Source organism: Nothoprocta perdicaria, unplaced genomic scaffold (genome assembly GCF_003342845.1).
Source record: "Nothoprocta perdicaria isolate Ctin4 unplaced genomic scaffold, notPer1 scaffold_2, whole genome shotgun sequence".
Classification (NCBI taxonomy): Eukaryota; Metazoa; Chordata; class Aves; order Tinamiformes; family Tinamidae; genus Nothoprocta; species Nothoprocta perdicaria.
The window spans coordinates 12143062-12156969 of record NW_020455204.1 but is presented as its reverse complement, the minus strand read 5'-3'; positions in this window follow the sequence as shown (position 1 = coordinate 12156969).

Below are 13908 nucleotides of genomic sequence, written 5' to 3'. Positions count from 1 at the left end.
GTTGTGGAGTCTCCTTCTTTGGAGATCTTTAAAACCCGCTTGGATGCAGCCCTGTGCCACGTGCTCTAGGTGACCCTGCGTGAGCAGGGGGGTTGGACTCGATGACCTCTGAGGTCCCTTCCAACCTTAAGCATTCTATGATTCTATGATTCTATGATTCTATGATTCTATGTTTTAATGAATTATACGATATATCTTACTTGTGAAGTATGGATAGAGAAATATTGTGAGGCAAACACTTTGTGTTCAAGATGCTGATCTTTACATTCACAGTTCTTGGTAGCTCCAAGATATCTGAAGAAAAATTCAAGCAATGGGTTAAATATTGTAGCACCTGTAGCACAGGATCTTACAGAGATTATAATATCTAGTCCTAGTGACAAATCCTCCACCCAAGTAACTTGTATGATTACAGCTCCGAAAACTCTATAGTGCTAAGGGCAGTTATGATTATCAAGCTTGAGAATCCTGTGGTAAAGTCTCAATATGTATGAGATTACCAGTAATTATTTCCAAGTGGTGTAAATGTTGATAATCCAAAAGATACAGCTGATGCATATCTGACGGATCAGTAATTCGGGTGTATCAGTAGCTGCAAATCAACTTTGGAGAAAAGTGTTAGACATCCATTTAATCTTGAAATTAGTTTTCTTAAATCTCTGTGGATATCAATGTCCCTAAATATATATGTGTAAAATTATGTATATATGCAAATATAAAATATATGTATAAAGTTAATTTTAATAAAAGGAATGATGCTGCAGTAGTTAATAGTCTATTAAGATATTGTTCATAGATTCTACATGCTTACACAATCAGTTTGTATATTATGAAAACATATTTGCATTAAGTTATACATTTGTATCATGATTATACTTTAACTTCTTTAACAGAAGTTGTAAGCCAAGTGTACCTCATGAAGCAGAATGTATATTCCTTTAAAAAGCCAACATGGTAAAAAATATTAATAAAACTGAAAAAGTCACAATGGTATGACTTTTATAAGAAAAATAAAAAAGGTAATCTATTATTGTCTTGGTAAAAATGAACATATAGATAACCTGGGACTTTCTCAGCCAGGTCAGGTCTCAGCATTCCTTGAAAGTGCTAACAATCCAAATAATAAGGTTAGGAAAAAACTCTGAAAATTTGAAGTCGTCTCTGCCCCATTTTGGGAAAAGAATGTTCTCTCTCTGCAAATAACTGTAATATATAATTTCCAGAAGACATTCTCAGAGCCACCATTAGTAGTATAAAGTATTAAACACCCTGATTAGTTTAGATAGATGTTACCCCTTTCTTTTCTAAAAAATGAACCAGGAGAGGTTCCCAGTTTAATGACTGTCCTCTTTTATCTTAAAGGAGATAGTGAACTGATAACAGCAAGAATCAGCAGACTACTAATCCAACAAAGTTTGGCCATGGTGTCTCCATTCTGTTCCACTCTTCATTTACTCTCATTAGTGCGTGCTAGGAGGGCAGAGTGTGTTGCCAAGGGAATTGTGGAGAAGTATATTCCGTAAATACCAACCATCCTGGAATTGGTAACTGTCTTTCACCTCAAGCAAGCCTCTGTAATGCCAAAACTTCTGTCAGGCCTTGGATTTTCTCTAATTTCCCCTTTCCTGATCAATTCTCTCACAATGAGATAAAGGCTTGAGATCTTGCCCTATCTGACGTGAAAGATGGTCTCCATCTTACCTGATATTTTAAACAAAAATAATGTATATCTGTCTTCCAGCTCACTATGCATTATTCAAGAGATTTCAAGTACTGGCTTTAACATTTCAGGAGACAGGTCATGGGGAATACAGTCAATCTTCTGGTTTGCTGTCTGGATCTATAAAGAATATCACTTCCTGTGAAACTTAACATAGGTTTAAAAAAATTATTCCTGCCTTTAATGGTACTCTCTACATACACTACTGAAAAAGTTTGACCATTTAGCTTGAGACAAATTAATCTGTTTGGTGGCACAAAGACATTAAAAACATCAGTGGATAAGAAATCTGTGTCATCTTTCGTGCATCTTGTGTATAATCCTCATCATCATACAGGAAAGACATGACAATGGGAGGTTATTCCCCAAAAGAGCGAAGAACTTTTTAAGGAATACAATTATATATTAAAATAAAAATCATTATTATTACTATTTCTTTGTACATTTTTTTAGCAAATTAACACATTTTTTTAAAAACAAGTGATTTGCTTCAGACATGCTATGGTCATTCTAAACTTACTTTCCAAGAAAATTCCATTTGGGAAAAAAACTCACACCTGTATTGAAAGAACATTTATTTTTTTACACACTAAAGACATTGCAGAGTACATACAGAATATATTCACAGAGTTACAGGACAGTTGTCCAAAATATATTTTACCACTTTTGTATTTTTTCAAGAAAAAAATGTATTTTGGTCACGGAGTACACTTAAGAATAATTAGTCACTGAGGCTTAACAATTCATGATATAACTTCTCCTGTCTGAGTTATAGAATCACCCTCAGCTCTCATCTTTGAAGTTAAGTATGGCCCAGAAGGTGGCCACCACACTATTATTCTGAATAATGCATTTTTAAGCCTGTTCTTGAAATTGAAATTAATGTTCAGATGAACACGTCCATCTTGAAGAGCTCCATATTCATTTAGGTTCCTATAGATGGTCTAGTAGCTATTGCTGTTACCTCCAGATGGGAACTATTGGACACTTTTCTCTCTATTACCACACCATGGAGAAAAAACTACTGAGCTTGGACTTCTATATACATATATCTGCAAAATTACTTTCTTCTTTGCCAGCTAGAATACAGACAGAGTACAATTAGAAGTACTCTAGAGCCCTGTGACTTTATTAATAAAATTTGATTGACAGACTAATCAATTTCTCAATCCAAAAAAAGCAATGAAAAGTGACCAAGGTCTCCAAGTATATATAAAAACTCACTCCACTATAACAGTAGTCATCTAAAATTAGAAATAGTTACATATGGAGGAGCAAAATCCCTAAATTGCTTCAAAATATTTCAAATAGTTTTCTCCACCTGGGAAACGGTACTCCACTCAAAGTGAAATTTTGCTTCATCCCAAGATATCCTTCCCTTATAATTCAAAATGGTCACCTATCAAAGTTTATTATTAAAATACATTTCAAGAGGCTTATTACTGCCTCTTCCTTATCTGCTCTTGCCTGAGTGGGAAAGGAGAGAGATGTTGCTACTATTCAGAGAGAGAAGACAGATTTTTTTGGTTCTGGTCGCCAGTAATTAGATTAATCATAGAAAAAAAATGGGTCTAAAACTCCTTCAGGCTTTAGCATATTTATACTCCGCTTTCAGGATTTAGCCAGTTAGTGTAAAAGATGAAAGTCACTGCTCATGCTGCCATCTCCTTTTTCTTTTATTATTTTTTAAGAAAACACAGACCTTCTCAACTCCAGAGAGGATCAGGAGAGCCCAGTTTTCTACAGGGTTTCTATATTTAAAAAATGGATGAAAACAAAAACATCCTATCATCCATCTTAATTATCTTTTGAAGTACTTTTTACATACTGAATTCTATCATAGGTGCTTTTCTTGAGGCAAAGCCAGCATGCAGTTTTGCTGGAGCAGGGTTTGCAAGATCATGAAATAAATATAATGACAATGAAATAGGAAAATTCTTATCAGTGTGCTTTGCTTATCCAAGTTTGTTCTTTTCCCTTTTAATTCAAAATTAGTGTATTTACATACTGTTGTACCATCAGCTCTAAAGAATATGTGGAAAATTTTCAGCCAAGATGAGGGTTATTCTGTATCTTCCTACAATTTTAATAGATATATTTTGATTATCAGTGGAATATTATTGTGTCATTGATCCAAAATTCCAAGCATTGAGAGCTAGATGAGAAAAAAATGTGAGGCAGGTGTAGATTTTTGCATCAACATTCAGTATGGACCTCAGTTTGATTTCACAAAAATAATTATGAATCTGTCAATGATTCTTATCATACAGAAAAAGACATCAGAACATGGCATGAACATCAGAAAATTTTCCGCACTCACTCTGGGAATCTTCAGCCTGCATCTGACATCAATAGCCTACATCAACAGCCTACATATCTTTTTTGATTTCCCTTTCTGTAAATATCCTGTAAGACTCAATGCATTAAAAAATTCTAGGCTACTGTAGTATTATCTGTCTATGTCTCATAGCAAGTTATAGTTTAAACATGGTTGATTATAAGCCTGTTTATGAGATTTGATAACAGAGACTGAGCTTATTTGACTATGCATTCAATAATAATTTATATGAAAACATAACAGTTTTTTTGTGATTAGACTATTACTTCAAGATGTTCTATAATTTGTTCATTTATGTTTCTTTCTCAAGTTACTTTTGATTAGTATAACAGTTCAGAATGATGTTTGAGAAAATGAAAATAGAAAGAAATATACAAATCTACAGCTGGCTAATTTCACTCTCTATGCCACTAAAATGAGAATTTTCATCAGGTACTCATGTAGTTATTTATTTATCAGAAAATACTTTGAGGCTGCTTCATATTGCTCCCGTAATAATACAGGAATATAATTCAGGAATGATTGAAAGTCTAACTTTCAGTCTAATTTTCCAATTTCCAGTCCAAAGTCTGACAGTTTTACACTGTCAAAGCTTTTGATTTTGTCTTGTGACTGATACAGTACAGAACAGAACACTCTTGAAATCAATGTTTAAAGTTCTCCTGCTCTAAAATTAATAGCTGTGATGAACTAATTCTTAAATAACAAAATAATACTGTGTTAAAAAATGCCCTTTTGTTGTTGCCACTGAAAAAAAAAAAAAAACCAAGATATGAATATCACTTTTAAACTAACCAGTTAATTTTATTTCAGTCACTGGATTTGCTGTCTTTTTGCTACAGCCTTATACCAATAAATCCAGATTTTTTTTCCTTAGTGTGAAACACTATAGTTTTGAAAGCTAACTGGCTAAGGAACTGAATGAAGATTGCTATTTATTTTGTTTTCAATAATTACTAAAAAATTAATTCTATACTCCTTTTACATTCACAGGTTTTAGTGACTCAAGATATGTGACCACTAAATATTTATTTCCTTGAAATGGAAACTTTTTGCACATGTTGTATCTGCAATGTAGTGAACTTTTACGTTAAAAATTAAAATAACAGACAATACAACCACATATATTCCTTATAAGAATCGGACCTCTGGCTAGGGTTCTGTACAATTATATTGGCTTCTAAAGATTCCTTTCATTCTAAGCATTTCTGAACTGAATCAACTTAGCCTTTTTTAAAAAAAAAAAAAAAGTTCTTGCTATCTGTTTTGCAGCTACTGTTAATGACACTTTAGAAATGGAATCACGTAACAGAGCTCTCATATTTGTCACTGATGGTGACTAATGATACTTGTTGCTGGACTTCGGGGTCAAAAATCAAACCACGGTGACAATCATTAAGAAAATACTGACCACAATACAAAAAAATTACATTATAAAGTTTAAGAATTATTTCTCATAAATATAGCATCTCACAACAGGACCATACCATATTTGATCAAAATCATACAATTCTGGTATTCTAAGAGATTCTATTTTAACATTATGAGTTCCTAGAATATTTTCAAGCCTTGTTTTCATTAAAGCATTTGATAGGGGATCTATTTCCCCAAATAGATGGATTGTATGGATAGATAAATAGATGGATATCCATCTATTTATGGATAGATGGATGGATATCCATTTACTTATCGTTCTTGAATGACAGTGGAAAAATAAGTCTAATGTTAGTTAAAAATTCCTTTTCTTCTCTCTGGACAGATGAGCTCCAACTATGAAACTGGACTAACTGCTTTTTATAACCATTTGTGAAGAATATGAAAATTGTTTCTCCTATGCCTTTACAAATGAAGGATTCATGTTAATTCCAGTTATTGCCTAGCCTTCTATGAGTTTCCTGATAAAATAGTGCAAATATTCCTGATTAAATATTCCAAAGAGTGATATATTTTATATACACATGCATAAGCATCTCCTATATTATTAAGTATTTCTATAACATTTATTTCGTCTTGAATCTACTTGTCGTGAATGTGTTAATTTCATTTCATCATCATAATAAAAACAAAACTTCAGGCCCAAAATCAGAAAGATGAAATGATTAAAATCTTTATAAAATCTCATATTATAACAATAGAAAATGGATCAACATTTATTCTTCAAATAAGAGATTCAAATAGTCTCTGAATAGCTCAGAATCATGAAAAATGAAATTCAGAACTTAAATACTAGGTAATATACAATTTGTTTGCTGCCATGGAAACTGACAAGTTTAGAGATGCTTAGAGAATTTCTGTGTGGAACTGTAATACACCTTTCATGGATTATATTTTTTATATTGTTTTATGTAAAAATAGTCCCTTTTGGAAAGTTGGCTAGTCATCCATAAACTCTCACTTGCATAAGTAGTAAGGAAATTTTGAATAAATAAAATGCTTATATATATATGAATTTTATTATTATTATCATTATCATTATCATTATTATTATTTTATGTTATTTTATATATAATATATAAATAGATACATAATACATGTAGCTGTAGATGTATAAGCCTAGGACTCTTGTGTAGGAAACTCAACTCCTTTGGCTGCTATCTAAGAGGCATTCACCTGAACTTTTATGAAGTTATATTTGAGAATATTCAGATTCTGACTTTTTATAAATCTTTTCACTAAACAGTCCTTTTGCTCTATTTTGCATTTGATTTTCAGACCACTCCAAGCAAATCTTTGCCTTCTATTTATACTGTAAAATGAACCACAGCTTTTTACTGATATGTCAGCAGCACAGAACAAATTTTGGCAAGCTAACTACATTAAACTCGTTTAACAACTACTTCTAGTTTATGCAAATCTCCCAACCATCAAACAGAATTACCAATAGAAATAACATGAACACACATAATTCAGTTGTATGACGAGTCAGAAAATGATATTCCTGTATTGCAGAAGATAGGAACAAGAATTAGAATTTTGACCGAATTGTTTTAGAAATAAAGCACGACCTTGTGCCTTCCAAATACAAGAAAAAGATGAGCAAACTAAAACAATCAATACAGAATACATTAGGGAAAGCCTAGTTAAATTTCCTTTCTTAGTTGACCTCAGTATTCAGCTAAAAAAAAAAAAAATTGTCAAAATCTCTGCTTCTATAACTTCTATAACTATGCAAACATTACTACTCCCTATCTTATCCAAATTTTCAATTCCAGAGAAAATTCCCTTCACCAGGCCTTGCGCTAGCTAAGTAGCAAGTATGGTGTTAGCACCAGTGTGGATACAGTGCTACCATTTCTTTAGCATCAGTGCTATCTGCCTTAGTTATTAATATAAAAGATTTTAAGGTTGACAACTAAGTGTCTAAGACAAAACACAAGGCTTCCAGACTTTGAGCATTATAGATCCAAGAGAATACCATAACTATTCTTCTGGGAAAATGAACTTAAATGTTAACCTCTGTAACCAGAGTAAAGTATGAAAATCTACTAAGAAAAAGTCATAAGGAAAATGGAAATTGCCTAAGAGAAAATACATGTTCATTTTATAAGAGATATTTGCTATTATTAGCTAAGTGCTTTTTGAATCTTTTTCTTTCTGAGAATGTTTACTTGATCTACGTCTTCTTAAAGCAGACACACACACACAAAAAAAAAAAAAAAAAAAAAAAAAAGAAAACCTTAACAGTATTTTATTCAGCAGATTATTCCTTCAATAACTCAGGTTTAATATTCACTTATCTAATGATGGTCTTATCCTTGTTTTTTGATATTTTTGTTTGTTTTATAGTGCAACTGACAGTATGTCCATATTAAAGCTTTAGTCCCAATTAGGAGAGCCTTTTCCCATAACAGAAGAGTCTCAGGGCATAGCTAGGGTCCTTTCACATGAAATCAATCTGAAAATGAACACCTAGAGTACATCTACTGTATTCCCATCCTTAGTGCCACTCAGTCCATGAGAGTAGGTTAGAGACAGGCAGAAGGAATCCCATATAACACAAATTAATTATGGATATCAGATTAATGACTACCTTTCCTCTGCAACTCCCTGTGTGCTGCACAGCCCTACATGCTAAAGTCGGCATAAATTATATGATGCCCCTTCAAGTATCATTTTCCATATTGTAATGCAATCAATGGGAAATACTTATGCCTTTTCCCTATAGAGTATTTAAGTTCTCTCTTTCTCTCACTGCATTTAAGCATGAGTATGTAATAAGATTGAAGCAATAAAAGCCTAGCACTATGCCTCTAGAGAGATCAATGAATAGCTACCAAAAAGAAAAAGGTTGAAAAGAAACCTCCAATCACTTATTCACAAGATTCTTGGAATTAGTTGGCACCCATATAAAATGCTAGTAGTACCAATGCACATTATGTGCCAACTATTAACTAGAATGTGTGGGGAAAAAAAATCACCAGACTAAATTAATTTTTAAACCATGCAAGACAGAAGGAAAACACCACATGAATTTTAGTTTTGCTAAATACCAGGAGTGGTTTTACTATTTTGCTGCCTCAAGCAAGAACACAGTCTGTATAGAGCTTTCAGTCTAAATAGCTGGCAGAATGACAAAACAAAATAAGAAGCCCAGAGGAGATCTTTAAGCTATATTCATTTGATGACAGATCCAATCATGAAATTTAGCACTTACAAGCCAGATAATTCACTGCCTAATTGTACATACCTGAGCCTAAAAAAGGAATGCAAAACTGAATTAAGCAGTGCATATGGCAGAATTCAGAGTTTTGAAAGGTGTCAGAATTCCTGCAAACTAATCATGAGCTCAAAATAACTAGTGGAAAAAACTGAAGACAAGATGCTTTTGAACTTCTGACTTTCCTCAAGGACTCAGATATGTCTGTTGGGATGAAGGTGGGCGCCCCTCTTCAGTTAAATTATCAAGCCTAAAATCCTCTCCTACTGGTGTTTCAATATATCTTGTTAAAGAGATGTGAAAGGTTCATGTTACTCTAGAGTAGAAAGTCAGGAATTAAAACATCGAGATGGAAACAAGTACAGCTTGGCTATTGTCAAAAAAGCACACAATGACAGGTTACCTTTGGGACCTCTCTGAATTCCTGCTACAGGAGTGGAACAGAGAAGAAATAAATATGCTATGAGTTCTCTTTGCATATACAAAGAGCAATACCCTGTGATATGACACAGCACTTCAGGTACGAATTTGTTCTAGATAAAGCTATGTCACTTGCTTCTGCGGTCATTTGAAGGTTACTCAGTACTGAAGAAGGGATTGTACTTCATGTTAAATACAATAGACATGGATGTGAAATGATGGAAGATTAGAATTTAATTTCAGGACATGGTATTCTTTTTTCTTCTCTTCCTTAAAAAAAAGTATTAGAAAGTTATGTGGTTTTTTTCCCCTCTTTTCTCAGTATGCATTTTCCTCGATTAATTTTCTTCATGAATGCAAATTCAGCTTCCATATCTGTGCTTATGCTTCGTTTCAGACTTCTTGTTCAGTCTAAAGTTTTGTACAACCAGTTTGGATTTGTCCTTTTCAAGCCAAGATCAGAAAATCTAAAATAGCTGTAGTAGAAGCTGATCTAGACTGTTAGGATCACCCTAATCCCCAGGCTTCTATACCTCTGTAAATTTATCCAGTATCTCCTTATACAGCTTATCTTTAAATTCTTAAGGTAAGTTTGCTGTTAAGACTGCTGGTATTGGCAGAAGAGAGGGAGAGACACTTAAGTGAAATTATAATTCATCAAAAAAGGAAGTTTTATTATCTGTTTCTCATACCTACTTGATCTATTTCCTTTGTTATTTTTATGCACATTATGGTTTAGATGTCTGAAAAAATAGAGAATTTAAAATGCATTTCATAGTACTATGAAATCTAATTTTAATAATACATGTGGGTGTATAATTAATTAAATTCCATTTAAAATAGACTGAAGCATAGTCCTAAATGTAACCAATATCCAAATTTTATTGAAGAAAGATGAATTGAAAATTAGATCTCAAGGCTTTAGGCATAGAGGCAACTTCTCAGAAAATAAAAATCATGCTTATCAGGTAACTTGTAGCGATGGTCCATAAGTGAAGTGCTTTCAGTCAAGATTAAGATTGAGGATTCTAGGATTCTAGGATTCTATGAAGATCTAAAATATAAATAATTTGAACTAGTTCAGATGCATTTGTAGTAAGCTAAAATGGTGGATCAGCTGGCATACATACAAGTCATTTCTCAAAAATAACTCGTCTAGGTATTTTAGGTGTTCATCATTTAGAATAAAAACATACCATTTATAAAGTATATAGGCTATCACTCCCAGCATACCCACTAGTATTTTCAAGCCAACAGTAACCTCCCATCTTGGTCTATTCTCTTCTTTTCCATCCGCTTTTTTTTTTTTGGGGGGGGGGAGGTGATGGGGAAAGGGAGGGGTTATGAATAGGAAGAGAGAAGAGAAGATGGGTCTAGTCTGGGACTGGAGTTATTTTACTATCAATTTATTCTGTTACTGTCACAGTTTCATTTAGTATTTTGGCATTTTATAACAAATCCAAAGGCTTGTCCTTAGCCCTAAGAGGAAACAAAAAGTAGCACTATCCCATAAAATAGTCACCATTTTTAATACTCCCTCTCATACCCGGTAAAATTAGGGTTAATGCCTCTTCTTGTCGTTTGATGGGGGGACAGAAATTTGGTAAGAGATGAAGCCTCTTGCATTCCAGATGATCCTCAAAGGTTAGAAGGACTGGGGGCAGCAGAATCATAGAATCATAGAATCATAGAATGCTTAAGGTTGGAAGGGACCTCAGAGGTCATCGAGTCCAACCCCCCTGCTCACGCAGGGTCACCCAGAGCACGTGGCACAGGGCTGCGTCTAAGCGGGTTTTAAAGATCTCCAAAGAAGGAGACTCCACAACCTCTCTGGGCAGCCTGTTCCAGGGCTCTCTCACCCTCACTGTCAAAAAGTGTTTTCTCAAGTTCCTGTGGAACTTTTGGTGCCTCAGCTTGTGGCCGTTTCCTCTAGTCCTATCACTGGCCACCACTGAAAAGAGGCCGCCCCCCTCCTCCTCACTGCCTCCCTTGAGGTATTTATACCAGATAGATGACATCCACTGCTCTGTCCTCATCTATCCAGGTAGTCACTCCTTCATAGAAGGCAATCAGGTTAGTCAAGCAGGATTTCCCCTTGGTGAATCCTGAGCTGGCTACTCCTGAGCACCTTCTTCTCCTCCACATGTCTAGAGACAGCAGCCAGGATGAGATGCTCCATCACTTTCCCAGGGATGGAGGTGAGGCTCACCGGCCTGTAGTTGCCCGGGTCCTCCTTCTTGCCCTTTTTGAAGACCGGAGTGATGTTGGCTTTCTTCCAGTCTTCCGGCACCTCCCCCATTCTCCAGGACCTTTCGAAGATGATGGCAAGCGGTTTGGCTATGACATCCGCAAACTCAGAACTCATCACTTAATAGGGATATCAAATACTATGGCAACTATAGGCCCAACTCTGGCAGTACCAGATTCACAAAGAGCCTGTTGGCTGTAGGACTGATTGCCTTCAAAACAAGTAGTTGAGTTCATAAATAGCACAATTTATTCAAATGCAACATTTAGAGAGCAGGTTTCGGATGTCAGTATGAGAAATTCTCTACTACAGTGTGGGGTTCTTAGCTAGTGCCTAGTGTACAAATGCACAATCATCACTCACCCCAGGAGATGGGAGAGGGCTCTCAACCTTGAGGAGTCTCCTCAGGCTGTGTCCTGACCACAGGGGAGGAAAGCCTGTCAACTGATCCAGAAGTTACAATGGAGTCTTCCCTTTTTCCTCTTCTTTAATTTCTCCTTTCTTCGTTCTTTCTTCACCCTTTCCTTCTTCCTGCTTCTTTTCTTCTTCTTACCTACTACACTCTTTAGTTCATCTTTCATATATTTTCTTTTATCTTTAGGTGGAGCCTGAGTGACTCTAGTCATACGTACTTCCATTATAGATCAGTTTAAAAAGTCTCCCGAGTTAACTGGAAGTCTAGAGAGCATGCTCAGCGAGGAGGGGTCGCTCCTTGGAAGCTGGTAGCTTCTAGGATGGGGTTTTGTTTTTGTATTATGAGATTAGAATGAGAAGTTTGAGCAAAGTCCATCAAAAGGGACTGATCTGCCACCGTTGTTAGCCCAGCACCAGACATCTACATGGTTTATCAGCTGCCTCGTCCAACCACATTACCACCTCTAAAGTTAGTATAACAGAGTTTGGGAGTTTGGCCATAGTGTTTTCACTTCTCTGCATTCTCCATTCACTCAGCAGCTGCAGGTACCATCAGGTTGCCACCTAATCAGGGAATCCAACAAAGTTTGGCCATGGTGTCTCCATTCTGTTCCACTCTTCATTTACTCTCATTAGTGAGTGCTAGGAGGGCAGAGTGTGTTGCCAAGGGAATTGTGGAGAAGTACATTCTATAAATACCAAGCATCCTGGAACTGCTAACTGTCTCTCACCTCAAGCAAGCCTCTGTAATGCCGTAACTTCCATTAGGCCCTGTTTTTTCACTTATTTCCCCTTTCTCAAGCAATTCTCTAACACATCTCCAATCCTGTGGCACTATTTATATCCTGTGTTTCAGCATATACCACTTTCTTACTGTATGCATATACTCTTCAGCATATACCACTTTCTATCCTAGTAGACTAACATCTGCAATATATCATATAGCTGGGGCACAGCTTAAACTTACATCTCCCAAATTTAAGGAATCACCTTGTCTTCAGGTGTCCCAATTTCAAGGTATCACTTTGTCCTCCCCATACTTACATAGAATATTTTTATTGAGCTGTCCCTATTATTTTTCTATAATCCAATTTTTTGTATTTAAATGAGTGTTGTGAACTGCTGGCTTTTTTTGTATGTTTTCTGAGTTTGGCCCAGTCTTGTGAAAAGTGGAATGACATTTCACGGCACTGAAGAAAAAAGAGTGACATACATAGAAAGGAAATTTCAAAAAAAAAATTGCTTACAAATGTTTCCAACAGGATTCATAAAGTTTTAGGTCTATGGGATATTTCTTCAAGTAGATAGAAGAAGTGTAACAGAAAAGCACATAATCAAATGATTAATAAATCAGAAGCACTTTAAAAGCTTCTCCTTATCTTACTTCCTTAATTTAGCAATGCATGGTGCTATTTAGAGAAAAAAAAAATGCAAATATTTGAGGATTAATTCACCACTCTGCCCCACAAACAATATGAAAAAAATGTTAATTGTTAATTGTTAATCAAGAAATAATTTTTTGAATATTAAATGGGTCTTAAATCAATGAACGTAACTTCATCCTACTTGACCTGTGACCTAATGACTCTTGACCTCTTAAGAACCAAGAATTTTTTGAGATATAATGAATTTATTTAGACTGGATCTTTAATCACAAAATAAAGTCTCACAAAAACACTTGGATAAAAAAGAGATCAATATCTCTTTTCAGAGGGATGGAGAACATGACTAAATGGTCGGGCCTTTTATGTGAAAAGTAAGTAATATCTTTTTATTCCGAGTCCAGGAAGCATAATTTATGAAAACATATACATATTGTCTAATTTGAAAAAAAAAAATCCAATGTGATATTAGATTAAATATTTATATATGATTATATTAATTTTTAAGGTGAACCACTAATGCATCAAATATAATCAAACTTACAAAAAAAAATTAAAGTTACTCACATCAACTATTTTAATATATAACTTCGCTTACCCCTACTACCAGCCACAGATATGTCTTATGTGGAAATTCTTTTCAGTCCTGTATCATATAAGCCTCCAATCCCCCTTCTGAGTTTTTATTTTAATAACATAAACCAAATTATATAGTGAATGGATACATTC